Source organism: Mustela lutreola, chromosome 13 (genome assembly GCF_030435805.1).
Source record: "Mustela lutreola isolate mMusLut2 chromosome 13, mMusLut2.pri, whole genome shotgun sequence".
Classification (NCBI taxonomy): domain Eukaryota; kingdom Metazoa; phylum Chordata; class Mammalia; order Carnivora; family Mustelidae; genus Mustela; species Mustela lutreola.
In genome coordinates, this window is record NC_081302.1 from 75,529,310 (window position 1) to 75,556,913 (window position 27,604).

Consider the following 27,604-nt stretch of genomic DNA (forward strand, 5'->3'; position numbering starts at 1 on the left):
GTTTAGCAAGTCTAGTAATGTCAGCTTCTCAAAGGAGACTTTTAAACATGATCTGACTTGGAAGGGAACGTACCATTTCCTTTGTGCCCAGCACTGTAACATTACTAGATGCTCTCACTTGTTAACTCATTGGATCCTTCCAGAACTACAGGACAGGTGGTAGCCCATTTTAAGGGAAGAATGCAAGTCAGATCAAATGCTATGATACAACCCAGAATGTCACCAAACTCCACAGCATCCTTCGTCATGGCTTGCCCATGACCAGTCTAGTTCCAAGTGACAAACACAACAAGCAGTCTCTGTGTAAAAAAGTGGGAAGAGGAATCCAACTTATCAGGGACCCTCCTGCAAAGCCAGTACTTGAACTGAGTAAGTTCTATGCCATGAATAAAGGATTGTTTCTCTCCAGTTTCTTAAATGAAGCTTAGGTATTGCCTTGATCTCTCACTAGATCTCTGCTGCAGAAAGAATCAGAGGACTATGTGCATCTTTAGTTGAGATGGAAGAAAAAGGACCTCACTTCCCAGAGCCACCAGCCTCCAGCCTGTCTTACTCATTGTACAAACATTCATTGAATGCCCAGCATGTGTCAGGCATCAGTGGTGGAGGTATCAGGAAAACAGCAGTGAAAAAGCAAACAGCCCCGCATCAAGTTTACATTCCAGTGATGAGCAGGGTCTATCAGAAAATGCCGGAGACCCCTGCTCTCTCCACCACCCAGAGGCCAAGGCTGCTCCCCAAGCTACGCTGGTCAACAATCACTTCTGAAAACGCCATTCTGCCTATCCTGACATCTAAGGGGAATACCCTCATCCTAGCAGCTGAACATTACACACAGACACACACACACACACACACACACACGGCATTTTAAAAGATCAGGATGCTAAGCACAAGGAATAATAACCATAAAAATATGATGAAAAGTCAAATACAAAATCCTTTTTAGACAAAGGCAAATCTTAAAAAGCCATTAAAAAAAAAAAGTCATTTAATTCATTCTCTGATCATTAGATAGAACCAAACTCAACCTTCAAAAGAAGGACAAGGAAATGATCTCCAGCTGATCTCTCTACCCAAGATCCCACGCTGCTGCCCCCAGGAAATCCCTGCCAAATGGCTGATGTCAGCTCAGTTTCTCAGTGTTTCCAAGAGGAAAGGGGTAGGAGGAACCCACATTATACTAAAATGTACTAGAAGTAACTCATAAAACATGTGAATAACCCAACCATTTTAAATTCTCCTGTAATTCTGTGATGATTTTAAATACAATGAACTCATCTGACAGAACATGAGTATCAAAGGAACTCTTCCAGGAACCCCATTGTAAATCATCATTAACTGGACACGTGTTCCCGTATCACCCAGCTCCCTATTATCTGCCTCGAATAGCAGGAGGGAAGCCATTCCGTTTGCCTACTGGCGCGCTTACCCATTTAATTACCAAAGATGCCACAATGCCAGTGTGATCCAGGCCCCCGTGTGTGTGTGCCCTGATGACCTACTTTAATAAAATCTGGCCTCGCCTCAAACAGAACACAGGTTTAATTCCCAGCTAGAGAGGCCAGATAACAGTGTGTATCTTAACAGTATGAGCAAGCAGTGCGCGGAAAATTGTGCAGTCTTGTGCACATATAAAAACAGACAACAAAGAAACCTATGTGGTTTCTATCATCTTAACAGGACCAACCAGGTAACGTTTATTGACTCTGCCTCTCCTCGCCCCAACAATCAATTCCCGAAAATTCTGGGCTCTGGATCTATGAACTTAAATATTAAAAATGTGTCTGGCCTTCTCTTCTCCTGTGTTTTCTTTTTTAAGATTTTATTTATTTGAGAGACAGAGACCACAAGTAGGCAGAGAGGCAGGCAGAGAGAGAAAGGAGGAAGCAGGCCTGCTGCTGAGCAGGGAACCTGATGCGGGGCTCGATCCCAAGACCCTGGGATCATGACCAGAGCCAAAGGCAGAGGCCTTAACCCACTGAGCCACCCAGGCGCCCCTCTCCTGTGTTTTCTAAGAAAAAGATGGATATGGGAAAAATACTAACCCCACCTTCCCTGAAATAATGGACTTTAAGACCCTGGAGCTTCTAATCTATCCTCAAAATAATGCTAAAGCAGAAAATAAGACACACAAACTGCTGAGTTTCTTCATATCCTCAAACATCTGAGGATATTTCAGTCCTAGTTGACATTTTGATATTTTAGAATCACAGGACCTTCTTTGGTGGGGGGAAAAAAGCGCCAACATATTCTTTAAAAACCTCTGAGGCCTCTGGGAAACAAATTGCAACCGACAATTCCCTCACATCTCATTATGTGGTGCAAATTTATTTTTAGGCTTCCTCTGGCCTTGTTCAGCTGGTGCCCTCTAATGATAGAACTGTTTGCTCAGTTTTAAAGCAATTCTGTGTATGAAGCTATCGGGCTCCATATTATGAGGGCCGAGACAGGCTGATCTGAAACACATGGAATCTGAGAAAGGGAAAGCCCTTTCAGGAGTCTCCTGGATCTCATCCAGAATCCAAAGGGGCAGCGCAGCAAACGTCATGGTGAAGGGCATGGCTGGCTGCACACACCACAGCTGGAAAATGAGGGCGATGGCATCCTCACAGGGTGTTTAAGGGGAAAATGAGGAAAACAAGTGTGAAGGGCTCTGCACAGCACCAGAGCAAGTGAGTGCTCGCTGTGTGTCACATGTTATTAGCATTTAAACACTGTCAAGTGATTTCACTCCATTAAGCAGCCATTAAGTACATGGCGTTAGATACCTAATAAAACCACCTCCATCACATGAGAACCTGCTAACATTCCTTTTTAAAGAGTTACTCTTTATGTCTAAATCTCTCTCACAGCAGAGTATGTACATCTTTATATCATCAACATAAAGAATCTCTGATTTAAAATAATCGAGACAATCATTTGGATCATGTAGTGACAACTGTTTTAATCCAAAAATTATGGAGATTAATGACAATGAGAATGCTGCATTGTTGTTAAATATGTTATTCTGTGTCATTTTAACATTTGTTAGGCTAGTGCTTTCACAAAGACTTCTTTAGCATTTTCTAACAGCAAGTGTCATTTTCCCTACTGAAGGGTAAGGAAAAAGGAACAATGAATTTATTAGCTTAATATCACAGGTGCCAACTATTAGACCCCAAAACATCTTCCTATTCTCACTCTTCCCTTGGTATTCTAAAGGCAAAGGAAAAAAAAAACAGGCATAAAATCCAGACACCTAAGCAATCACCTGGAGGAGGAGGAGGGTACTGATTCATAAAAGCCTCCTAACCCACTCACCCATTTTCCTTCTGCTCCCTCCAGTCATTAAAAAAAAAAAATCTACATCATATCTTTCTTCAAAACACAGATCATGTATGTATGATGGGGTAGAAAAGAAAGGTTTCAGATGTAAATAATAACAGGGCTCCTTCCCCTATAAATGGTTCTCTGAATGAACATGTGTTCCTCTACTTCTGTATTCAGAGCATCAACCCCCACCACACACACAGACACACACACACAGAGGAAAGAAAGGTGGGCTGTGAGCAGGGGGATGGGAAATAAATGTTGACGTTCACTGGAATTACAACAATTCTCTGAAGTCTCTTTATTGTTATTCTTAATGTAAGCAATGTCCTTTGGGGGAAGAAGGGATAGGTAGATGATAAAATAAGAAAACTAGCTTAGCATTCCACAAAAGGGAGCCCCTCGAATTTCCCTTTAATCAATTCTTGCATCGACACCAAGGAAGCAAAAGCTTCTTCTCAGGCCCTGTTGGTTTTTCCGTGACCTGGCATCTTCTCCACCTTCCGTTTCCTCCTTCAGAGGAGTCAACATGATGGCAGCCCCCACCGTCCCTCCACCAGATCCCTTGCAGCTGCCACCACCACCCTGAACATTCCCACAACCATTACCATCTATCCATATCACATTAAGTTTTTTCCCCTATCTGTTCTTCTTGTCCTCAAGAACACACAAGTTATCAACCACCTTCCCCACCTGTCGCCCTATCTCTCACCCTAAAATACTGCTGCACCCTCCTTACCCTGTATTTGTCAATCAATATCTACCCATTAACATCAACTTAACAGTTTTTTGTCTCATCAGAAGATTAATTTAAAACTCTGTTAAAGGGACACCTGGGTGGCTCAGTCTGTTAAGAGTCTGCCTTCAGCTCAGGTCCTGTTCCCAGGGACTTGCACTGGCCCCTTGCTCAGCAGGGAGCCTGCATCTCCCTCTGCCTGCTGCTCTCCCTGCTTGTGTGCACACTCTGTCTCTCTCTCTCTCTCTCTCTCTCTCTCTGACAAATAAATACATAAAATCGTTTTTAAATAAATAAAATAAATAAATAAATAAATAAAAAATCTGTTAAGTAGGGAAGACCCATCCATTCTGAACACCCTCAACATTTTGAAACAAATTCCTTTAACTGGGGAGAAAAAAAAAAAACACTCAAGTTTAAATAGTTTTTGAGAACACGACCACCACAGAAATGGTAATCTACAGAATAAAGCCCACTTGAGTAATGCTGGGACTCAGAAAGTACATATTCTATAGCACTAAATCACAGGAACTCAGTCCTAAATTTGATATAAACATACAAGTTTAGGTTTTCATTTCCTAGTTTTACCCCTAGAAATCTCAGGCTACCAAAACCACAGAAGCTGCTGTCCCTCTAAGCTTCTTCCATGTCACCCAAGTGTCCAGTGAAAGCCATACCCCACACTGTTGTTTCTCTCCTCTGTCCTCAATGACCACACTTAATAACAAGCTTCCCTTCCTTAGAGTCTACCCTGAATTGAATCCCAACAAAGCAAAGCCAGCCTGGTGGTGGTTCAAGTTGTACACTATGCAAGTCCACCACGTTTAAGGGGCCACTAATCACATCATTAGCAAAACTATGTATCTTTGTTACAACACTGAGGATTTAAATATGGATAATTTTATTATTTATATTAAAATTTTCCAGCATATGGCAAGAAAGTGTCTTGTTCTAAAAATCAGTATAGTTCAATGATTTTCCATCAGATGGAAGGAAAACGTCTGTGGAAGGGGTGCCTTTGTCTAATTTGCAAAAAATGCCATATGGGCCAGCAACAGCCCTCGGAAAAGCTTCTCTCAAACATTTTAAACTTTCTGCGGTCTTGGCTGTTCACTAAAGCGTCTGCTCTTGGTTTCATAAACTCTGTTTGCACTGCATTAACTACCCCCCTCCCACCAATCTGGGCTTTCTCTCTCAATAACTTCAGCTATCAACCACATCCTCTCCTCAAAGCAAGCCCCTAAGTACTAACTGCATTTTCTTGTCCTATTTCTGCCAACTGATATTACTAAACACATGTTAACAATAAAATGATAACCTTTTGTCCCAGATTAATTACCGCTAGGAAAGAGATATCCATTATAGACACATTCCACAAATTTAACATTATTAACAACCATGTTGCTTGAACTTGAATTTCATCAATATCTGAATAGATTCCTTACATTTTTTAAAGATTTTATTTATATATATAGAGAGAGCACACACATGTGTGTGTGAGCAGGACGTGGAGCAGAGGGAGAGGCAGAGAGAGAATCTCAAGCAGACTCCAGGCCCGGCACAGAGCCTGACACGGGGCTCAATCTCACGACCCTGACATCATGATCTGAGCCAAAATCAAGAGTCAGATGCTTGATTGACTGAGCTATCCAGATGCCCCAGATTCCTCACATTTTTTTAAAAAACAGAATTAAAGTTTCCATTTCAGAATTTATTTTAATTGACTTTTCTCATCGATAATATTTATCCAAAATTTACCACCAGCTATTTCCTTTGCATGCCAGGGACCCAAGTCAAATAAAATAATAATAGCGAGCCCCGTACTCACCTTGACCCCCAGAAAAGGAGTTTTACTGCCATTGGTGACAACTTGCCCTAGTTGACAGTCCAGGTGTGGAAACCTTAAAAAAGCAAAAGACAGAGTAAAACTTAGAAGAAAGGAGACAGATTTAGGAAAACATAACCAGTTACTCCATGGTAATAATGCTTCTCCCTGAAAAAATAAAGTTAGTTCAGGAGTGCTCTCATCTCTGCAGTAATTGTACCACAAACAAACTCTCCATAAGTGCTCTTCATAAGTGAAGTTATTTCACAAACTCACCATTTTTCCATTAGCTGCATCTGGGATTTCAGAGATTCTTCATCTTATTTTCAGATTAATCCTCAATGAATACATGACTTCAATTTTCTTTCTTTCTTAATCCCTCAAGTAGTTAATGACCTGAAAGCTGATTCTTAAATACACCCTATAACTGAAGCATCTTAAGAACCTAAGACTTGGCTCTTGTCAGGGGAAGAATAACTCTGATGCATGAATAATTATGTGTGTTTGGTAGTTCCTAATTTTCTTAAAGGGCACCAAATTTATACTTTGTTATACTTCTTATTTTCTTCTTATTCAGAAAAAAATAAAGAACTAAAAGAACTATGAGTCCCATAATATTTTTTTTAAATGGCTCCATACCCAGCACAGAGCCCTTTGCAGGACTTGAACTCATGAGCCTGAGATCAAGACCCAAGCCAAGACCAAGAGTCAGATGTCTAACTGACAGAGCCACCCAGGCAACCCACAAGTTCCACAATCTTAACTACAGTAATATTAATTAAGTCTATAATAAAATTGTATTTTAAAAAACAGCAAAAATTACATTCCTCTCTAACTTGTCAAGCAACTTTAGTTTTAGGTAGTAGAAAAAACACAAATTTTCCTCCAAGATGCTACTGCAGTAGATGTCACAGAATGTCTGCTATTATTAACCGAAGTCATATAAAATTTGTGATATCCAACCATCATTTACCTCAAAACCTGATAATTTCATCACTTTTCCAAGTCAAAATAAACAAACAACAACAACAAACAAAAACAAAAATAAAAAACAATAGGATTGGACAACAACTTAATCTTCAAAACACCTATTGCTCAGCACATGTCATTTTCCTATGCGCATCAGTGGTTTGGGCATTAACAGCTTCCATTAGAACCTAGCATCTTCATCGTACATGAAATGTAACAAGTGAATTGCCTCTGGCATTTGGAAGGGCCTGAGCATATCTCCTCAATTCTTTTTTCCAACTCAGTCTATTTACTGCCAACTCCCTCTCAGCTTCCTCCTTGCAACATTAAGAGCCTTTTCCAAGACTCTTAATGTGGCAGAGAGAACAGCTGAGGGCTAGAAGGCAAAAGGTGATGGTAAGAATGCATCTCTATAAGAAGGGAAGGCCAAATGGAAAGCATGTCATAGTGAGTGAGGAACAAGGAGCATGGGGAGGAAAGCAGAAGGGCTGCCCACTCACTAATGCAGTCCGTGTACGGTGGTGAGCATCACACCACACTGGGAAAATTAAACAGGTCCAAGTCCAGATGGGAAGAAGGGAAAGTTTACTTCTGTCTAACATATTTGGTAACCCATCTTATCTTAGGAGCTACAACAACCAGAACTTCCAGGCCATCCCACCACTGCTATGAACACCTCCACTACCACATGACCCTCACAGCCACCCTCACCACTACAGATGCAATGCAGACATGCACAATACTATTGGAACTACAAACTAACAGAATAGAGGCCATGTGAATGCCCTAGATACAAAAATGTACCTCTTTACACAATTTATTTTCTTCTGAGATGGAGTAGAAACCGCCCTAATGATTTCCCCCCTACCAGGAAACCCATTCAATGAGCAGCCTACATGAGCTGCTTTGTTTCTTGTTGTGTTTTGTTGCAAAAATAAGCAGCCAATTGCAAAATAAACTTTTTGAACTCTTCTTAGTACCATTTATCTAGTTCATGTTCCCTATTTTTTATATATTAATTTTTTATTTTTTAAATTTCTTTTCAAGGTACCAGAATTCATTGTTGATGCACCACACCCAGTGCTCCCTATTTTTGAAAATTAATTATCTGAAGAAAAGTTGTGGGGTCAAAATCTGCATTTTGACTGCAGAGCCCCAGCTGACATGCTAGGTGCAACCTATTGTTTGTTCATATCCAATCAGATTTTAAAACACATAGGACCAGGAAAGGAAATGCACGAATAGTAAATCCTACCTTCAGCGGCACTCTTGACTGTTCTAGTACCACCCTTCCCTTTAAAACAGAGGTATTACGATAAAATGTGGATCACTATAATGCAGAAGATATATGTGTTAATGATGGAAATAGCTAAATGATAGCACTAATAATAACAGAGAAAAGAAATCATTATTATTATGATAGGTATGCCAAAAATAAAGAGCTACTACAAATATAAGAGCCTCTAATTAACGGACCAGTTGGAATTGCACCACCCATTGTGAAAGAGTTAGAAACTGACATTATGTTAATACAGTGATGGACTAAGAGTATGAACATAGTTAAGGAGTGTTAGCTAAGGTATGTGAAGACACATGCATGCATGTATGGAAGCTACCAGGTAATAAATAACTAAGAAAAGCCACTCTGTGAAGAGCCAGGGGCTGCCTAAGAACCAACTGGTCAACCTCTTATGGAAGAGCCCTGGATCACTTTTAATTACTACTGAGATTAGAACAGGGTCGGGATGCCTGGGTGGCTCAGTTGGTTAAGCCGCTGCCTTCGACTCAGGTCATGATCCCAGGGTCCTGGGATCAAGTCCCGCATCGGACTCCTTGCTTGGCAGGGCACCTGCTTCTCTTGCTGCCTCTGCCTGCCTCTCTGCCTGCTTGTGTGTACTCTCTCTCTCTCTCTCTGGAAAATAAATAAAATCTTTAAAAAAAAAAAGATTTTCTCCATTAAAAAAAAAAAGGAAAAAAAAGAACAGGGTCTGCAGAACATCAGCAGGCAACAAAACAGGGAAGCTGACATAAAAGACAAGGAAAGCAGGTGTTACCTAATGCCTTGGAGTCCTATATTAAAAAGACTATATAACTCAACACCAAAAACAAAAACAAAAAACAATGAATAATCCAATCAAAAAATGGGCAGAAGACATGAATAGACATTTTTCCAAAGAAGACATATGGATGGCTAAAAGACACGTGAAGATGCTTAATCACCAGGGAAATGCAAATCAAAGCCACAATGAGATATCACCTAACACATGTCAGAATGACTAACATTAAAAACACAAGAAACAATGAGTGTTGGTAAGGATGTGGAAAAAAAATAACCCTCATGCCCTGCTGGTGAGAATGCAAACTGGTGCAGCCATTGTGGTTCACAGTATGGAGGTTCTCCAAAAATTTTTAAAAAGAATTACCATCTGATCCAGTAACTCTACTACTGGATATTTATCCAAGAATATTGGAACACTAATTTGAAAAGATTTATGCACCCCAATATTTACTACAACATTATTTACAATAGCCAAGATATGGAAGCAACCCAAGGGTCCATTGATAGATGAATGGATAAAGAAGATGTGATACACACACACACAAACACACACACACACATACACACACACACACACAGAGATTACTCAGCCATAAAAAGGAATAAAATCTTGCTGCTGGCAACAACATGGGTGGAACCAGAGGGTATAATGCTAAGTGAAATCTGTCAAACAGAGAAAGAAATACCACATGATTTCATTTACGTGTGGAATTTAAGAAACAAAACAAATGAAAATTTTAGAAAAGAGACCAAAAAAAGAAAAAAAAAAAAAAGACAACGACAACAACAACAAAAAATCCACTAATACAGAGACTCTTAATACAGAGAACAAACTGGTGGTTGCCAGAGGGGAGGCAGGTGGACAGATGAGTGAAACAGTTGAATGGGATTAAGAGTACATTCATCTTGATAAGTACTGAGAAATGTATAGAATTGTTGAATCAATAAATTGTACACTTGCAACTAATATAACACTGTTAATTATACTTGAATAATAATTTTTAAAAAGAGGGAAAGCTAAATTTAGTTAAAATGGTAGGTAAGTTTAATGACTATTTTTTGAATTCATATAAAAGGACAAAATGAACAGAGAAATTGCAAACAACCATATCTTCCCCACACAGAATGGTTCATTTTTGGAGTGAGCAAAAAACACAAAACCCTAAGGCATAATTTTCAAATTCAGAAATTACATCAATCTGATCTTGGTTTTGAGCTACCGACAATATTTTCAAACAACAGGACATAAAGTCAGGGAATTGGTATGCAGCTCTCTTAGCAGACTGCTTATAAGTTTGGTTTGGTTTGAGATCAGGAACAAGACAAGGATGCCCACTTTCACCACTCTTGTTCAACATAGTATTAGAAGTCCTAGCAACAGCAATCAGACAACAAAGAGAAATAAAAGGTATCCAAATTGGCAATGAAGAAGTCAAACTCTCTCTATTCGCAGATGACATGATTCTTTATATGGAAAACCCAAAATACTCCACCCCAAAACTACTAGAACTCATACAGCAATTCAGCAACGTGGCAGCATACAAAGTCGATGTGCAGAAATCAGTGGCTTTCTTATACACTAACAATGAAAATACAGAAAGGGAAATTAGAGAATCGATTCCATTTATTATAGCACCAAGAACCATAAGATACCTGGGAATAAACCTAACCAAAGAGGTAAAGGATCTGTACTTGAGGAACTACAGAACACTCATGAAAAAAATTGAAGAAAACACAAAAAGATGAAAGACCATTGCATGCTCTTGGATCGGAAGAATAAACATTGTTAAAATGTCTATACTGCCTAGAGCCTCTATACTTTTAATGCCATTCCTATCAAAATTCCACCGGTATTCTTCAAAGAGCTGGAGCAAATAATCCTAAAATGTGTATGGAATTAGAAGAGACCCCGAATCGCTAAGGAAATGTTGAAAAACAAAAATAAAGCTGGGGGCATATGTTACCTGATTTCAAGCTTTATTACAAAGCTGTGATCACCAAGACAGCATGGTACTGGCATAAAAACAGACACATAGACCAATGGAACAGAGTAGAAAGCCCAGATATGGACCCTCAACTCTATGGTCAATTAATCTTCGACAAAACAGGGAAAAATATACAGTGGAAAAAAGACAGTCTCTTCAATAAATGGTGCTGGGAAAACTGGACAGCTATATGTAGAAGAATGAAACTTGACCATTCTCTTACACCGTACACAAAGATAAACTCAAAATGGATAAAAGACTTCAACGTGAGACAGGAATCTATCAGAATCCTAGAGGAGAACATAGGCAGTAATCTCTTCGATATCAGCCACAGCAACTTCTTTCAAGATATGTCTCCAAAGGCAAAGGAAACTAAAGCAAAAATAAACTTTTGGGACTTCATCAAAATCAGAAGCTTCTGCACAGCAAAGGAAACAGTCAAGAAAACAAAGAGACAACCCACGGAATGGGAGAAGATATTTGCAAATGACAGTACAGACAAAAGGTTGATATCCAGGATCTATAATGAATCCTCAAACTCAACACACACGAAACAGGCAAACATATCAAAAAATGGGCAGAAGATATGAACAGACACTTCTCCAATCAAGACATACAAATGGCTATCAGACACATGAAAAAATGTTCATCATCACTAGCCCTCAGGGAGATTCAAATTAAAACCACATTGAGATATCACCTTACACCAATTAGAATGGCCAAAATTAACAAAACAGGAAACAATGTATGTTGGAGAGGATGTGGAGAAAGGAAAACCCTCTTACACTGTTGGTGGGAATGCAAGATGGTGCAGCCTCTTTGGAGAACAGTGTGGAGATTCCTCAAGAAATTAAAAATAGAACTTCCCTATGACCGTGACTTACTTCTTAAGAGTTGGTGCAGCCACTTTGGAAAAGAGTGTGGAGATTCCTTAAGAAATTAAAAATAGAGCTTCCCTATGACCCTGCAACTGCACCACTGGGTATTTACCCCAAAGACAGAGGTGTTGTGAAAGAAGGGCCATCTGTACCCCAATGTTCATAGCAGCAATGGCCACAGTCACCAAACTGTGGAAAGAACCAAGATGCCCTTCAAAGGATGAATGGATAAAGAAGATGTGGTCCATATACACAATGGAGTAGTATGCATCCATCAGAAAGGATGAATACCCAACTTTTGTATCAACATGAATGGGACTGGAAGGGATTATGCTGAGTGAAATAAGTCAAGCAGAGAGAGTCATTGTCATATACTTGTGTAGCATAAAGAATAACATGGAGGACATTGGGGGAAGGAGAGGAGAAGTAAGTTGGGGGAAATCAGAGGGGGGAGATGAACCATGAGAGATTGTGGACTCTGAGAAACTGAAGGTTTTGGAGGGGAGGGAGTACGGGGTTGGGTGAGCCTGGTGGTGAGTATTAAGGAGGGACGTTTTGCATGGAGCACTGTGTGTGGTGCATAAACAATGAATGCTGGAACACAGAAAAGAAATAAAATAAAAATAAATAAATTAACACAAAAATGAACCACATATACATGTAAACATCGTAAATCTATTTTAGAGCAAGGAAAAATAGATAGCAAATTTCAAATAGTTACTACATTAAAAAAAAAAAAAGAGTTCTTTAGTGTTGCCCACTGCCTAATATGTAATATATTCTAAACTCCTTTGCAGGTACCCTCCAAAAACATGGCTCCCGACCCTACTTCAACCACACCACTCCTTCAGCCACCCATTCATAACCATGCTCTGGCTAAACCAACCTTCTAAGCAATTTCCTGGGCAGGACTAGTTTAAGCCTCCCTTATTTTGCCTTTGCCCTTTACCTACCTCATGTTCCAGGGTGGAGCTCAAACTTCTCTTCTTTATGAAGCCCTTCCTGACCACTACTGGTCCCTACCCAGTTAGAACTCACCACTTCCTCTGATGGGCACTATAGTAGTTAGAACAATAAAGTAGGACTTTACTTGTCTCCATTATTACCTGTCTGTTCATAGATATGGGCTATATAAATTCTGAGAACAGATATCAGCAAATGTTTTCAAAATAAATGCAGTGTTAGAGCCAAAACCAGAATCTGAAACTGGATCCAACTCAAAACCAGTGTACTACGCTGTGTCTCTTGAATCTGATTTTATAAAAATAATTCCATAACCATCAATACAGTAGCCACTTAGCCACGTATCTCTACGGGATGCTTGGGAAGTGGCTAGACTGAACTGGAATGCACTGTAAGTTTAAAATACACACTTTGGGGCACCTGGGTGGCTCAGTGGGTTAAGCCGCTGCCTTCAGCTCAGGTCATGATCTCAGGGTCCTGGGATAGGGTCCTGGGATCGAGTCCCGCATCGGCCTCTCTGCTCAGCAGGGAGCCTGCTTCCCTCTCTCTCTGCCTGCCTCTCCATCTACTTGTGATTTCTCACTGTCAAATAAATAAATAAAATCTTAAAAAAAATAAAATAAAATACACACTTTGAAGATTCAGTATGACAAAAGGAATATAAAAGATTTCAATGTGGGGGCACCTGGGTGGCTCAGTGGGTTAAGTCGCTGCCTTCAGCTCAGGTCATGGTCTGAGGGTCCTGGGATCGAGTCCCGCATCGGGCTCTCTGCTCAGCGGGGAGCCTGCTTCCCTCTATCTCTCTCTCTCTGCCTGCCTCTCCATCTGCTTGTGATCTCTCTCTGTCAGATAAATAAATAAAATCTTAAAAAAAAAAAGATTTCAATGTGTTAAAATGATAATATTTTGGATATGTTTGGGTAAGTAAAATGTGTTAAAATCAATGTGTTTCTTTTTGTCTTCTTTATTTGGCTACTAGAAAAACAATACACATGTGGCTCACGTTATATTTCCATTGAATGGTGTTACTCTATGAAGTATGACTTTTCTCACTGATAAATCCGTTAGGATGATGCTAACTTTTCCCAGAGATTACAGACCACAGACATCCAACTGCGCCACTGTGTCACGTGGCATGGCCCTGCTAGATATACAGAGTTTGTGCCTACATTCCAAACTCACAGAATATTGCTTTCAGAGTTCTGTCAGCTCGCTGGGGTTCTTCTCCACCATCAGGTGTTGGTTCTTCCACACGTAACTCCTAAGGTTTCTAATTCTCCAATATAGTTATCTTATGAATTCTGAGGCAAAGGCCAGTAGAAAAAAGCAGGGCCAGGACTAGGGAGAGGCCAACCACTTGCCTCAGGCACAAAATTTATTTACTTTTAAGATTTTATTTGTCATAGAGAGAGAGAGAGCATGACTGAGTGCATGAGTGGGGGTCAGGGGCAGAGGGAGAAGCAGGCTCCACACTGAGCAAGGAGCCCAATGTAGGACTCAGTCCCAGGACCCTGGGATCATAACTGAGCCAAAGTGAGATGCCTAACTGACTGAGCCACCCAGGCATCCCTCAGGCATGAAATTTAAAGGAAACCAAAAACTCAGGAATAGAGAAAAACACAGGAATCAAGATGAATAATAATAACAGCATTGTCATGTAATTCACCTACTGTAAAATTCACCATTTGAAAGGGTACAATCCAGTAGTTTTAATACATTCACAATGTTGTTTAACTATTGCCAGTATCAAATTCCAGAACATTTGCATTATCCCCAAAGAAACCCCATCTCAATTAGCAGACACTCTACCGCTCTCTCTCTGCCCACCCCAGGCAACCACTAATCTGTTTTCCATATAATTTTGCCTATTACGGACATTTGATATAAATGGAATCACATAATATGTGGTCGTTCGGGTTTGACTTCTGTCAGTTAAAATGTTTTCAAAGTTCACCTATGTTATACCATGAGTCAATATTTCATTCCTTTTTATGGATGATAATAGTTTATGAATATACCACATTTTGTTTATTCATTCATAAGTTAATGGGTATTGGAATTGTTTCCAGTTTGGAGCTATTAGGCACACATTGGTGTACATAAATTTTCAATTCTCTTGGGTATAAACTTAGTAATGAAATTGCTGGGTTATCTTGTAACTCTATGTTGATAATTTGAGAAACTAGTAACTGTTTTCTAAAGTGGCAGCACCATTTCATGGTCCCACCAGCAGTATATAGGGTACCAAGGTTTCCATATCTTTTTTTTTTTTTAAGATTTTATTTATTTATTTGACAGACAGAAATCACAAGTAGACGGACAGGCAGGCAGAGAGAGAGAGAGGGAAGCAGGCTCCCTGCTGAGCAGAGAGCCCGATGCGGGCCTCGATCCCAGGACCCTGAGATCATGACCTGAGCCGAAGGCAGCAGCTTAACCCACTGAGCCACCCAGGTGCCCCCAAGGTTTCCATATCTTTACCAATACTTGTTATTATCTTCATTTTTTATGTTAGCCAGGTTAGTGAGTACGTTAGTAGTATTTCATTGTGCTTTTGTTTTCTTTCTTCCTAACAACCAATAATGTTGACTGCCTTTGCATATGCCTTGGCCATTGGTATGACTTCTTTTGCGAAATGTCATCTCAAGTCCTTTGTTCAATTTTTTAGTCATTTGTCTTTATATACTGAGTCATAAACATTCTTAAATATTTCGAGTATAAGTTCCTTATCTGATACATGATTTGTGAAAAATTTTTTCCAATTCTATGGGTTGTCTTTTCTCTTTCTTGATGATATTCTCTAAAGCACAAAAGCTTTTAATTTTTATGAAGTCCAATTTATTTATTCTTTCATCTCTTGTGTTTTTGATGTCCTATCCAAGAAATTGCCTAATCCAAGATTGAGAAGATTTACTCCTGTTTTCTTTTAGTTCCTGCCTTAAGGTCAATGATCCATTTTGGATTAACTTTTGCATGTGGGTGTCTAGTTATTCCAGCACCATTTGTTAAAAGGACGATTCTTTTTCTACCAGATTGCCTGGTTACCCTTGCTGGTAATCAAAGATCATAAATGTAAGGGTTTATTTCTGGACTCTTAATTTTATGCCACAGATCCTTAAGACTCTATTTATGCCAGTACCACACTATCTTTATCACTGTAGCTCTGTAGTAACTTTTGAAACCAGGAAGTTCAAGTCCTTCAACTTTGTTTTGGTTTCTCAGGATTGCTCTGGCTACTCTGAGTCCCTTGCATTTCCATATACATTTCGGGATCAGCTTGTCACTTTCTGCCCAAAAGGGAGCTAGAATTTAGATATGAATTGCACAGACTCTGTAGATGGAGAGCACTGCCATCTTGACAATATTGTCCTCCAATCCATGAGGAAGGAATGTCTTTCCACTTATTTAGGTTAACTTTAATTTCTTTTGTGATATTTTATAGTGATATTTTATTGATAAATATAAATATATTTAAATATAAATATATAAATATAGTAATATTTTATAGTTTTTGGTGTACAATCTTATGTGTTTTTGCTAAATTTGTTCCTAAGTATTTTATTCTTATTGATGCTACTATGAATGTAATTTTGTTTCATTTGCAAATTATTTGCTATAAACATACAGAATTTTTTGTTTATTGATCTTATATGCTGCAATCTTGCTAAATTTATTAGTTCTGAGTGTGTAGCCCTGAAGATTATCTACATATAAGATCATGTCATTTGCAAACTGAAATAGTTTTACCTCTTCCTTTCTAATCTGAATGTCTTTTATTTCTTTTTCTTGCCAAATTGCCTTGGCTAGAATCTCTGATACAACACTGCATAAATATGAAAAAATCAGGCATCCTCATCTTTTCCTTATCTCAAGGGGAATGCATTCAGTCTTTCAACAATAAGTATTACATTAGTTACAGGGTTTTAGAAAATGCCCTTCATTGGCTCCAGAAAGTTTCCTTCTATTCCTAGTTTTGTAAATGCATTTATCAGGAAGTGCTGCTGCAATATGTCAGGTGCTTTTCCTGTGCCTATTGAGATGATTATGCAGTTTTTGTACCTTATTCTATTAATAAGGTATATTCCAGTGATTTTCACATGTTAAGCCAATCTTGCATTCCGCAGATAAATCCCACTTGGTCATGGTACAGAAAACTTTCCCTATGTTGCTGGCTTTGGTTGACAAGTATTCTGCTACAGGTTTTTGCATTTATATTCATATCAGTTTATAAAGTTGACCCGTGAACAACAGGGGTTTGAACTGTGTGGGTCCACTTACATACAATTTCTTTCAATAAATAGAGTACTGTAAATTTTCTTTATGATTTTCATAATAACATTTTCTTTTCTCTAGCTTACTTTATTATATATAACAAGTATGTATAATACATATGACATACAAAATACCTGTTTGACTGTTATCAGTAAGGCTGCTAGCCAATGGTAAGCTATTAGTTAAGTTTTGGGAGAGTCAAAAGTTACTCGTGGATTTTCAACTGCATGGGAGGTTGGTGCCCTTCACCCTTGCATTGTTCCAGGTTCAACTGTACTTTTCTTGTGATCACTTTGTATGGTTTTGTTACACTGGCCTCAAACAATGATTTGGAAAATGGCCCTTCCTTTTCCATTTTCAATATGAGATTGTGCTATACTATCGTTAAGGCTTCTTTACACATTTGGTAGAATTTATCAGTGGAGCCATCTTAGCCTGGGCTTGGCCCTGTGGGAGTTTTTTCATAATAGTTCACTTCAAAGTTTCTATTTCTTCTTGAGTAGTATGGTCGTCTATGTCTTCATAGGACTTTGCCCATTTCATCTAGGTTATCCTAATTTGTTGACATAAAATTATTCATAATTTGCTCCTTTTTATTTCTCCAAAGTGGATAGTGTTGCTTCTTTTTATTTCTGATTTCAGTAATTGAGTCTTTTCCTTTTTTCTATTGGTCAGCCAGATAATGGTTTGTCAATTTCGCTGGTTTTTTTCCAAGGGACTAATTTTGGTGTTCACTGATTTTTTTTTTTATTGTTTTCTATTCTCCATTTTATTTATTTCTGCTCTAGTCTTTATTATTTCCTCCCTTCTACTTTTTTGGTTTTCATTTGCTCTTCTTTTTCTACTTCCTCAAAGTAAAAGGTTAAGTTTGATTTGTGATCTCCCCTCTTTTGTTTTTGGGCTTTTCTCCCCCAGTTTAAGTTGCAACTGACATACAGCATTGCATAAGTTTAAGATGTACAACATAATTACTTACAATATATTGACTTACATATATTGTGAACAAAAACAAAAACAAAACAGTATAATTTCCATCAATATACTTCCAAGTTCACTAATTCTTAGTTCTGTCTATTTAAATCTGTTGTTGAGCCCATCTAGTCATTTTTTGTCGTTCCAGTCATTGTACTTTTCAACCTCAGAATTTGTTTTGTTTTTAGTAACTCTTCTTTTTATTAATATTCCCTATTAGGTAAGACATCATTTTCATACTTTAATTCTTTAGACATGAATTCCTTTCACTCTTTGAATACATTTATATTCACTAACTTAAAATGTTTGTCTAACAAGTCCAATATCTGGGCTCTCTCTGGGACACATCTGGCTTTTTTCCCTGTATGTGGACTATATTTTCCTGTTTCACTGTATGTGTTATGTGTTTTTAAATCATATATGGCAATTCTGAAAATCAGATTCCATTCTCCATGAAAGGTTTATCATTAGTGTTTGTTGATTTGTTAATGACGATGCTGTTTGTCCATTTCCTGGACTAATTCTATAAAGTCTGTTCATCACATGGAGCTGCTTAAGTCTCTGCTCAGTCTGCTTTAGTGATCAGCTAATAATAAAACAGAAATTTCTTTAAATGCTTTGAACTGATGTTTCACAGCCTTTGTTGAGGAGTTCTATGTATGTCTTCACACATGCTTTCTATGCTCTGATACACAGTTTACAACTCTGCCTTAGCTTTTTCTTCTTGTTTGTTTTAGAGCCTCAGTGTCAGCCAGAGGTAACAGATTAGGGCTTTCTCGAGACTTTCTCGAGACTTTTTTGATGGCATTAAAATATCATTTCTTTTTATTGCTCAGTTTTTTGACAACTCTTTAAATTCTGCACCAGAGGTAAGTGTCTGACTAGCCTCTCTCTAGTCCCAAACTTAGGCAATTTTCAGACATCTCTGCTTAAAAAAAAAAAAATTAAATAAATAAATAAATAAATAAATAAATCTCCAAACTGAGATATTAGCTTTAATTCACTTTTATATTCCATTACAATATCCTGGGCTGTCATCAAAATAATAACCCCAAAATCTAGGTTTATACATATATAAACCTGCACATATACAGGGGCCTTCTAGATACCAAAAGATATATCAAAGTTTTTCAAATCCCATGGATATCTCCTATCCCAACTATTCCTTTTTGAGGTCAACCTCTTGTCAACCCCAACTGGTACAGTTGCCTCAGGCACCTGCAATGTTAAACAATTGCTGCTAATTGTTTTTAACAAATGCTCTAAGGCTGTTCACACAGAATGAGTTCTGAGTCCAGTAAAATAAAAACAAGCTCTGAAAATGGAGGTTTTCAATAGCTACCAGACAGGTCCTATAATGACAATTTTCTGATAATGGGGCTACTGAAGAGTTGAGAGCCTGTGCTGTCCCCTCCACTAGCTTTTAGTTTTCAAAGGTACTATGCTAGGAAGAGATAATGGGAGTAAGTTTAAATGTTACAAAGTTCATTGTTCTGAAAGTCAGTCTATTTTCTTGAATAAATGCTCCTGGAATTTTTGTAACTCTTTGAATCAATTCCAGAGTTCTAAAATAGTTTATTTTGACAGTATTTGCCTCAGTGAAATTTTGTTCTCACTGCTATTTTGGAGGAGAAGACTTACAAAAAGTCCTTACTCTAACATTCCAGATGTGACTCCAAGATAAAGATTTCTTTTAATAAAAATACAAGATGAACAAGATATCAAAATTTTAAATTAATACATAATCAGTAACAGTGCTGTACCATGCCATACTGGAGACTGACATTAAAGGAAAAATCCATAACACTGATCTTGCCTCTTTAAAAATTTGGCATTTTTATAATGAATTTTTGCACTAATTTTTATTTTATTTTTTTAAAAAAGATTTTATTTATTTATTTGACACACAGAGAGAGATCACAAGTAGACAGAGAGGCAGGCAGAGAGAGGGAGGGAAACAGGCTCCCCGCTGAGCAGAGAGCCCTATGCAGGGCTCAATCCCAGGACCCTGAGATCATGACCCGAGCTGAAGGCAGAGGCTTAACCCACTGAGCCACCCAGGTGCCCCTAATTTTTATTTTTTGATGGCATTAAAATATCATTTCTTTTTATTGCTCAGTTTTTTGATAACTCTTTAAATTTTGCACCAGAGGTAAGTGTCTGACTAGCCTCTCTCTAGTCCCAAACTTAGAGAAAGGCAATTTTCAGACATCTCTGCTTTTAAAAAAAAAAAATTCTCCAAACTGAGATATTAGCTTTAATTCACTTTTATATTCCATTACAATATCCTGGGCTGTCATGAAAATAATAACCCCAAAATCTAGCAGAAAAATTTCAATGCAAAGTAGGAGTAGAGGACAAAGTAGTTATATTAAACTATTTTCTTAAATCTTTTAGTAGAAGCATATTATCTCACTCCATATAAAGCTCATTAGTAGTTACCAGTAAAACTAAAACAATGTGAATTCTTTTTAAAGAAATACTTGTTGGAATCTGTAGAAATATGCCATACATATTTCATAAGATATTAATGCAACACTAACATAAAAATGCATCAGGCTTACAAATACCAATTTCAACCAAAGTATTCCTTTATATAATTTCAGTTCTCAAATTAGCATCCCCAGAAAATAACTAATGGAGATATAAGTATTAGGGACAAAAAACATGTTTGGCTTAATATGTGGCAACATTTCCAACCTGAGAAGACAATTGTTTGTGGAGAAAGACTGCCTGTCTTGACAAGCTATTCTGAGTGAGTAATTTCAAACAACATAATACAAAATAATTAATTCTGAATGATTTGAGATTACTTCCCCTACACTGGCATTTAAGAGATAGTGTTCATATTGGGTTTTTAGATTAGTACTCTGCTGTAATAGTCTGGTTAAGTGTGGAAATTTAACTTCCCTGTTAAGTGTTCATTATTTGCTTCTGCCGTTTTGTTATTTCTTGTAATCCATGACTCCATGCTCCATTTTTCCCACTGTGCTTTTGTAAAGCATTTAAAATCACTATATCAATACTAGCCTATTTCTGGACAAATTTATTTACCTTATTATGGTCTTTAGAGACGCTAATACACCATGTTGGCGTTTCATTTCTGGGGGTGAGTCAAAGTTCCCCAAATCAATCAATATCAACCCGTCATTAATACTGGCTTGGTCCTAATCACATACACCACTGACAGCTTTAATGACTGTGTGTACACAATGTGTTTTGGTTACTAGCTATCAGGCAGTCATCTGGGCATACAAGAGCCTCATCAGCCAAAGAGCAATTTCCCCTCCTCAAAACCTAACCCGAACTGCCTTTAGGCCACAGGGTTCTCTCCAGCTCAGTTTCACCTCAGAAGTTGCCCTAGGTTCTCAGCATCCCCAAATTCCCCAAGAAAGAGTAATGTGGTTCCCTTTGTCAATATCCTTATTCAGGACAGTTCTACTTGCTCCTGGGGAACTGCAGGGAGCCTAGGCAGAAATGCAACTTTCCTGCTGGTCCCTTTCCTGCAACAAGCCAATGGGAACCATCAATGAAGACAAACAACCTCCCTCCAACTCTCAGTTCATGTAATGGTGTAGACTGGATTCCAAGTCCCTGAGAGGCCCTCAGTTAGAACCAATGCCAAGCCACCACACCACCCAGAGTCCCCAGAGCAACACCGCCACTCTCCTGACACAGCCTTGGGCTGCTGAAGATGAGTGTCCAAGGGTAGGCCCAAGACACCACCACAACATAATTATAGAGATGGGCTGCTGTTATGGGGAGGCACTGGCCATCAGCAGTAGAGTCCCCCACAGCTGTCTGCAGCACCAGACCTCCCTGCTGCTCCTCCCATGTGCCAGGGGAGTTTTGGTCTGAGGGCCATATACAAGCTGTTCCCCAAAGAGCAAAACGCTCCCCCTCATATGGCCATATGGCTCATTCTTCCATCTCCTTCAGGGCTCCACTCTATATCCCTTCTCAGAGACGCCTTCCCTGACCACCCTCCTCAACCACAGCAATTCCCTGCCCTATAGTCCTTTCATGATTTACTTTACTCTGAAGCACTATCCCTACCTGATACACTGAATATTTATTTAAATTTACCCATTACACTGTGAATTCCTCGGGGGCACAATTTTCATCTGTTTTGTTCACTGCTCTGTAATACCTAATGCCTAGAATAGCACCAGACCCATACAGACACTCTAGACCATGTGGTGGATGCTATTATAGAAAAACAAAGCTGTGGGGCACCTGAGTGGCTCAGTCGGTTAGTCATCTGCCTTCGGCTCAGGTCATGATCCCAGGGTCCTGGGATCGAGACCCACATTGGGCTCCCTGCTCTGTGGGAAATCTGCGTCTCCGTCTCCCTCTGCCCGCTGCTCCCCCTCCTTGTATTCTCTCTCTCTCTCTCTCTCTCTCTGTCAAATAAATAAAATCTTAAAAAAAAAAAAAAAAGTAAAGAAAAGAAAAACAAAGCTGGACACTAAGGGCAGTAAAGGCAGATTTTATTCAGCATATACTGCAAAGGGGGAAAGAGACTTCAGTACAGAACTGAGCTTACCTTCCATCCAGGTAGAGGTGACTGGGTGTTTTAAAAGAAGAATGGGGGAATAAAGGGGAACAAGCAGAATACATAAGCAGAGTCAAAAAGCAGGGTAGTCAAGGAGTCAGTGTCAAGGCAATTAGGCCATCTGCACCTGCTAACTGGCACTTGTCAAAGTTAGGCTCCCATAGAGACTGGGAGACAGAGGCCCTATTCTCCCTAATGATTACCATTCAAAGGAATGGCGTTTAGGTCTTTGAGAAAGACACTCCTGATTTGTAGGAGATACATCTACATCTCAAAGGGGCAGAGAAAGGATTACGGTTGTGTTTTTCCTATAAATACTCAATGAAAGGGAAGTCAAGGGCCCACATTCAAGTGTTGGCTGGTACAAAGAGTAAATTCTTTTGGCAGCCTTGGGTTTTTTCAAACAGCAACTCAAGGGGGGGATGGGTCATCCCAGGGACATGTCTTAGGCTGCTAGAAGCCATGTTAGGAGTTTTTCAGGTGTCTTAGTGTGTGTATGGGATAGGGTGTGGGAGGAGTGGGCTACAAGTTGCAGTTCTTACAGGCCAACGCTGGGGTCAAGAGGGGTCCTCGAAGGAGCCTCACTAAAGTTTAGTCAAGGAGAGCGTCTTTGTGCAGGGGAGTGAGGAATGGATGGATGGGGTTTAAGGGTTGGTGCAAAAGGGATCAAAAAGACAAGACAAAGGGGCGCCTGGGTGGCTCAGTGGGCTTTAACCCACTGCTTTCGGATCAGGTCGTGATCCCAGGGTTCTGGGATCGAGCCCCACATCAAGCCCCACATCTAGCCCCACATCGGACTCTCTGCTCAGCAGGGAGCCTGCTTCCCCCTCTCTCTCTCTGCCTGCCTCTCTGCCTACTTGTGATGTCTCTCTGTCAAATAAATAAATAAAATCTTTAAAAAAAGACAAGACATGAAGGCATCTGAATTCACAGAGGAAGTAGAAATCATGTCAGAGAAAAAGGGACAATTCTCCCCTCTTCTCAACAAGTCCCTTTCAAACATTCCAGCAGTGGACATAATCAGGTTGCTAATGGGGCAAGTCAACAGCGCATGTGAGTTCTCCTGACATGCACTTGTTTCCCACAGAATATTCTCCATCCCTGAGTTTGCTCCCTATTTAAAAGTCATATTAGCGACAGATCCTGAGGAGTTTACAAAAAGATCTCCTAATGGAGATGATGTTATCTCTTCCTATTAACATTTTATTAATGAAGCTTCTTGTGGTAATTTCTTACTCTTTCCCCTTGGCAGCTGCCTCTGAGACGTGGAAAGGCTTTAACCCACTTCCTCCCTTCCCCACTCCTGTCCCAGCTTTTCTCCTCTCCCAACTCACACCCAGATCCAAAAAAGCCCCATTTGTGCAAAACCATGAAGCAAAGGTTTGGTTCTCCAGGTAACCAGCCCCCAGCCCTGGGTGATAGCACTTCTCTCTTTTTTAGCAGGTCAACTACAATAGTGACCAGATTTCGGTTTTTGTCTTTGTATAAGACTGTAGATGGTTAAAATAAGAAAAAGCATTTTTATAAGTTGACTTAACATTCAAACATAATTGAGAGCCAGAACAGATTCTGAGTTTGCAGAGCATTACATTTATATGATGGGAGGTAGGGGGGCGGGGAGAGCATCGTTCTTATTTAAAAAGCATCCAAAATGCAAATATAAAATTAGGTATGACCGTGTGAACACATTGCTTGTAGCCTTCCCAAGGGGCTCAGAAGAAGCCTGCATGAGGAGCCTTGAAGCTTAAGATTCATTAGCTTTCTGGTAAATCCGCCTCTACTGGGAGAAATAAAAGACTACAGTGGTTTATACCGCAGCATTAAAATCTCTAGAAAACCGCTAAGCATAACAGCATTCTATTACATCAGTCCTCTAGATGCTATTCTTATCTCTCTTTCACAAACCTCCATCCCTGCCGTTCCCACTAATTTGGCAGCAGCAATTCATTATAAAAGTACATGGGCTGGGTTGGGGTTGTGCATCCTTCCCCTATTTGGGCTCTAACAATCTAGTACTGTGTCAATTATGTAATAGCCAAAACAGGGAGTTTCACAGAGTAGAAATAGCATAGTCGTAATTCTTACATAAGCCTTCATAAACCATCCATAAGAACTGAGTATTTGGAATTACATAAGGTAGACAGAAAGCACTGAGTCAGCAGCCAGGTCTATTACCAACCTTAAAAACAATAAAAAGCTTTCTGCACTTCATTTACTAGTCTACATTAAGTTTTTAATTAGTTGTTTTGTTTTGTTTTGTAAGACTTGATTATCTTTTCGTGCACACAGAAGGAATACCTTGACACTACTTCTCAACTTCACTCTTACCTTGGCGCAAGGAAATGTCCCACCTAGGGTTTCTTTATGTATTTTACATGAAATTATAGGTCCCTGACAAACAACAATGATTTCTGCAGGTTTAAAAAAATCATCGAGGAAGACCTTTGGATAAAACACAAAAGCGTACATACTATAATTCTTTCCAATACCATTTTCCTCTCCCCCAATTTTCAACCACTTTTTTTTTTTTTAATTTACCTTACACCCCTGTAGCCACACGCTGGGCTACAAAGCGACAAATTAAGAGAGACAGTGCTACCCCATGGATCTCAGCCCCGGCTGCACAGGAGAATCACCAAGAGAGCGAACATTACATATGCCTCAGCATCAACCCAAACCATGATATATAAGTTGAAAACAGAAAGGAATAGGAGGTGGGGGCACAAGAGAGGGGTGCCTAGACATCAGAATTTCTGATGTTTTCTACTTTTATCCCTGAAGGAAAAAAAAAAAAGCCATAAATACGAGTAGAGATTTTATTGAGGGGGGGATCTTTAAAAACTGAGAGCTTACAATTACTAAGTTTCCATCAGATACTAAAAGAAAAATCATTCAATAGTTTGAAAGCCACAAAGGATATCCGTGGGATCTTTTTTTTTTTTTTTTTCATCTTTATCAATCAGTAGTCAAAAATTTTCACCAAGTTTCTTAATAGCCTTTACAGAATCTATTTTACTTTTTCATGTTTGGCAATTCTGTCGATTAAGTTCAGCGAAAAGGCCCTATATTATCTTAAGGGTACCTCAAGCTAAGATCGTGCTTCTCTTCAAGCAAAGTTTTGGTCTGAAAATACAGTTCTGACTTATCATCAATCCTTCTCCTCAGATGCTCTGGTAATCACTTTTATAACTTTACCAATGAGCAAATATTTTTTAAAGCACTTACATAACAGAGAGTACAGGCGTCTTTGGTACCCTGCCAAGAGTACTTCTTTCCATGTTTGTATTTAAAATAGAATGGTAGTAACATCACTTGTGTGCCTGAAATTCCTTCTGTGCACAGGCTCAGAATGGAAAAAAAAAAAAAGAAAAGAAAGAAAGAAAGAAAGAAAGAAGAAAGAAAAAAAATGGATGTAGCAAACCGCTTCACTGCTTTACCATCATAAAGCTCAGAGGAAATAACACATTCATACTAAATTAAGACGAAGACAAGACACAGAACAAATTATCCCAAGCTGGAGGTGGGGGGGGGGGGGGGAAGGACTCGACTCAACTAACCTACCACCCCTCCTGAAACAGAGGATGTTTAACCTGGCAGCGGCGAAGGCGCCCCATGAGCCGCTATCCCTCCGCCCAAGCAGGTGTGTGGGCAGGAAAGAAGAAGTGCTAGGAGGACAGAAACGCCGAAAAAAGACTGCGCTTGCCCTGAGCCCGGCTGCAACCGCTCCCTAACTCCGTGCACCTGCCTGCCGGCGCGAGCCAGAAGACAGGCTTGCCGACCCAGCCCGACCCCCGCTGGACCGCGCGGGAGAGGATTCGCTCACCTGGCTGGGAAAGAGCCAAGCAAGATGTCCAAGGAGCCGCCACTGCCCTGAATGGGACTCTCATTCGGGACCCGGTTCCCACACGCTTCCTCCGCCGCCGCCGCCGCCGCCTCCTCCTCCAGCTCGAGTTTTCTACTGACCGACAGGTCTGGACTGCCCGGACCGGCCACGGAGGTCCGAAAAGGGAGGGGACGCCCGACAAACTTGCCAAGAGGAGCCCGCGGAGGCGGCGCAGCCAGGGACGCCTCCGCACCTGCGGCGCGCCCGCCGGCGCCGTCACCCCGGCCGCCCACGCCCGCCGCCGCGCCCGCAGCGCCCGCTCCGCGCCCCCGCACTCACCTCGCGCAGGCACCGCCCAGGCCGCCGCCCCCGCTCCGGGCGCTCCCAGGCCACCGGCGCCCGCGGCCGGGGCCCGCCGACAGCCCGCCCGGGCGCGCCCCGGCTCGGCCGCCGCGGCTGCCGCTCCTCGGGCCGCCTCGCCCGGACAAAGACGAGCGACGGGGCGGGCGGCGGCGAAGCCCGAGCCTCGGAGCGCGGCGCGCAAGCCGGGTGCCTCGCTCGCAAGGTGCGGTCCGCGGTGACAGCCGCCGGGCGGCGAGCGGGCCCGCGCTGGAGGGCGGTGCGGGGCGGCAGAAGCGCGCACCCTCTCCCGGCCGCCCGGAGACGCACACGCCGGGGCCCGGGCACCTCCTCCCGGCCCGGCGCCCCGCCGAGCGCAGCCGCAGCGCCCTCTGCCGGCCGCCGGGCCTCCGTGCGCGCGCCGTCCCGCTCCAGCTCGGGGCAGGCCCCTGGGCCCGACGCAGTCCCAAAGCGTCGGCAGCCCCCAGGGAAAGGAGTATGACAGAGGGGTCGGGGGCTGCAGGGCAGGGGGCTTCGAAGAACGGGATCTGCTGGTTTTCTTTTAGGACAGAAGAGGGAGGATCTTCGAATTCTGTGCAGCTGGGGGAATTTGGGGTCAGCAGTGGGAAAAACCTGGAGGGCAGTAGGAGTCCTGATTCACAAGAAGCCCGAAGTTCATCTTTAGAAATGGCTGCAGAAAAAGCAGGCGTTTGCTTCTAGAATCAGGTTTTTCTGTGCCTGACACTGTTCCTGGGGTTCCAGAGAACTTCAATAAACACATTGATGTTCCCAAGACCCTGAAATGATCCCCGTTTCCCTAAGTAGTGCACCTAGAAGGTTTGAAAAGGCGATCGAGATCAGAGAACTTCTCCCTCTGTGGAGGGAGTGGAATAAACCGCAATGGAATAAACATTTACCA

General features: G+C 40.8%; 1 protein-coding gene across 3 annotated transcripts in view; it reads right to left on the reverse strand.

The window, feature by feature from the left end:
* Positions 1–26,779, reverse strand: part of MTUS2 (microtubule associated scaffold protein 2) — a 585,660-nt gene extending 558,881 nt beyond the window's left edge. For 2 of the 3 annotated variants that reach the window (XM_059143941.1, XM_059143943.1), the window contains exons 1-2: positions 26,347–26,636; positions 5,877–5,949 (exon numbers count right to left, since the gene is read on the reverse strand). The gene's annotated coding sequence lies outside the window, so the exon portion shown is untranslated. Of the gene's footprint in view, positions 1–5,876; positions 5,950–26,346; positions 26,637–26,685 lie in introns of those variants that run through there. The other variant, XM_059143942.1, reaches the window with a different exon arrangement.
* Positions 26,780–27,604: the final 825 nt, after the last annotated feature.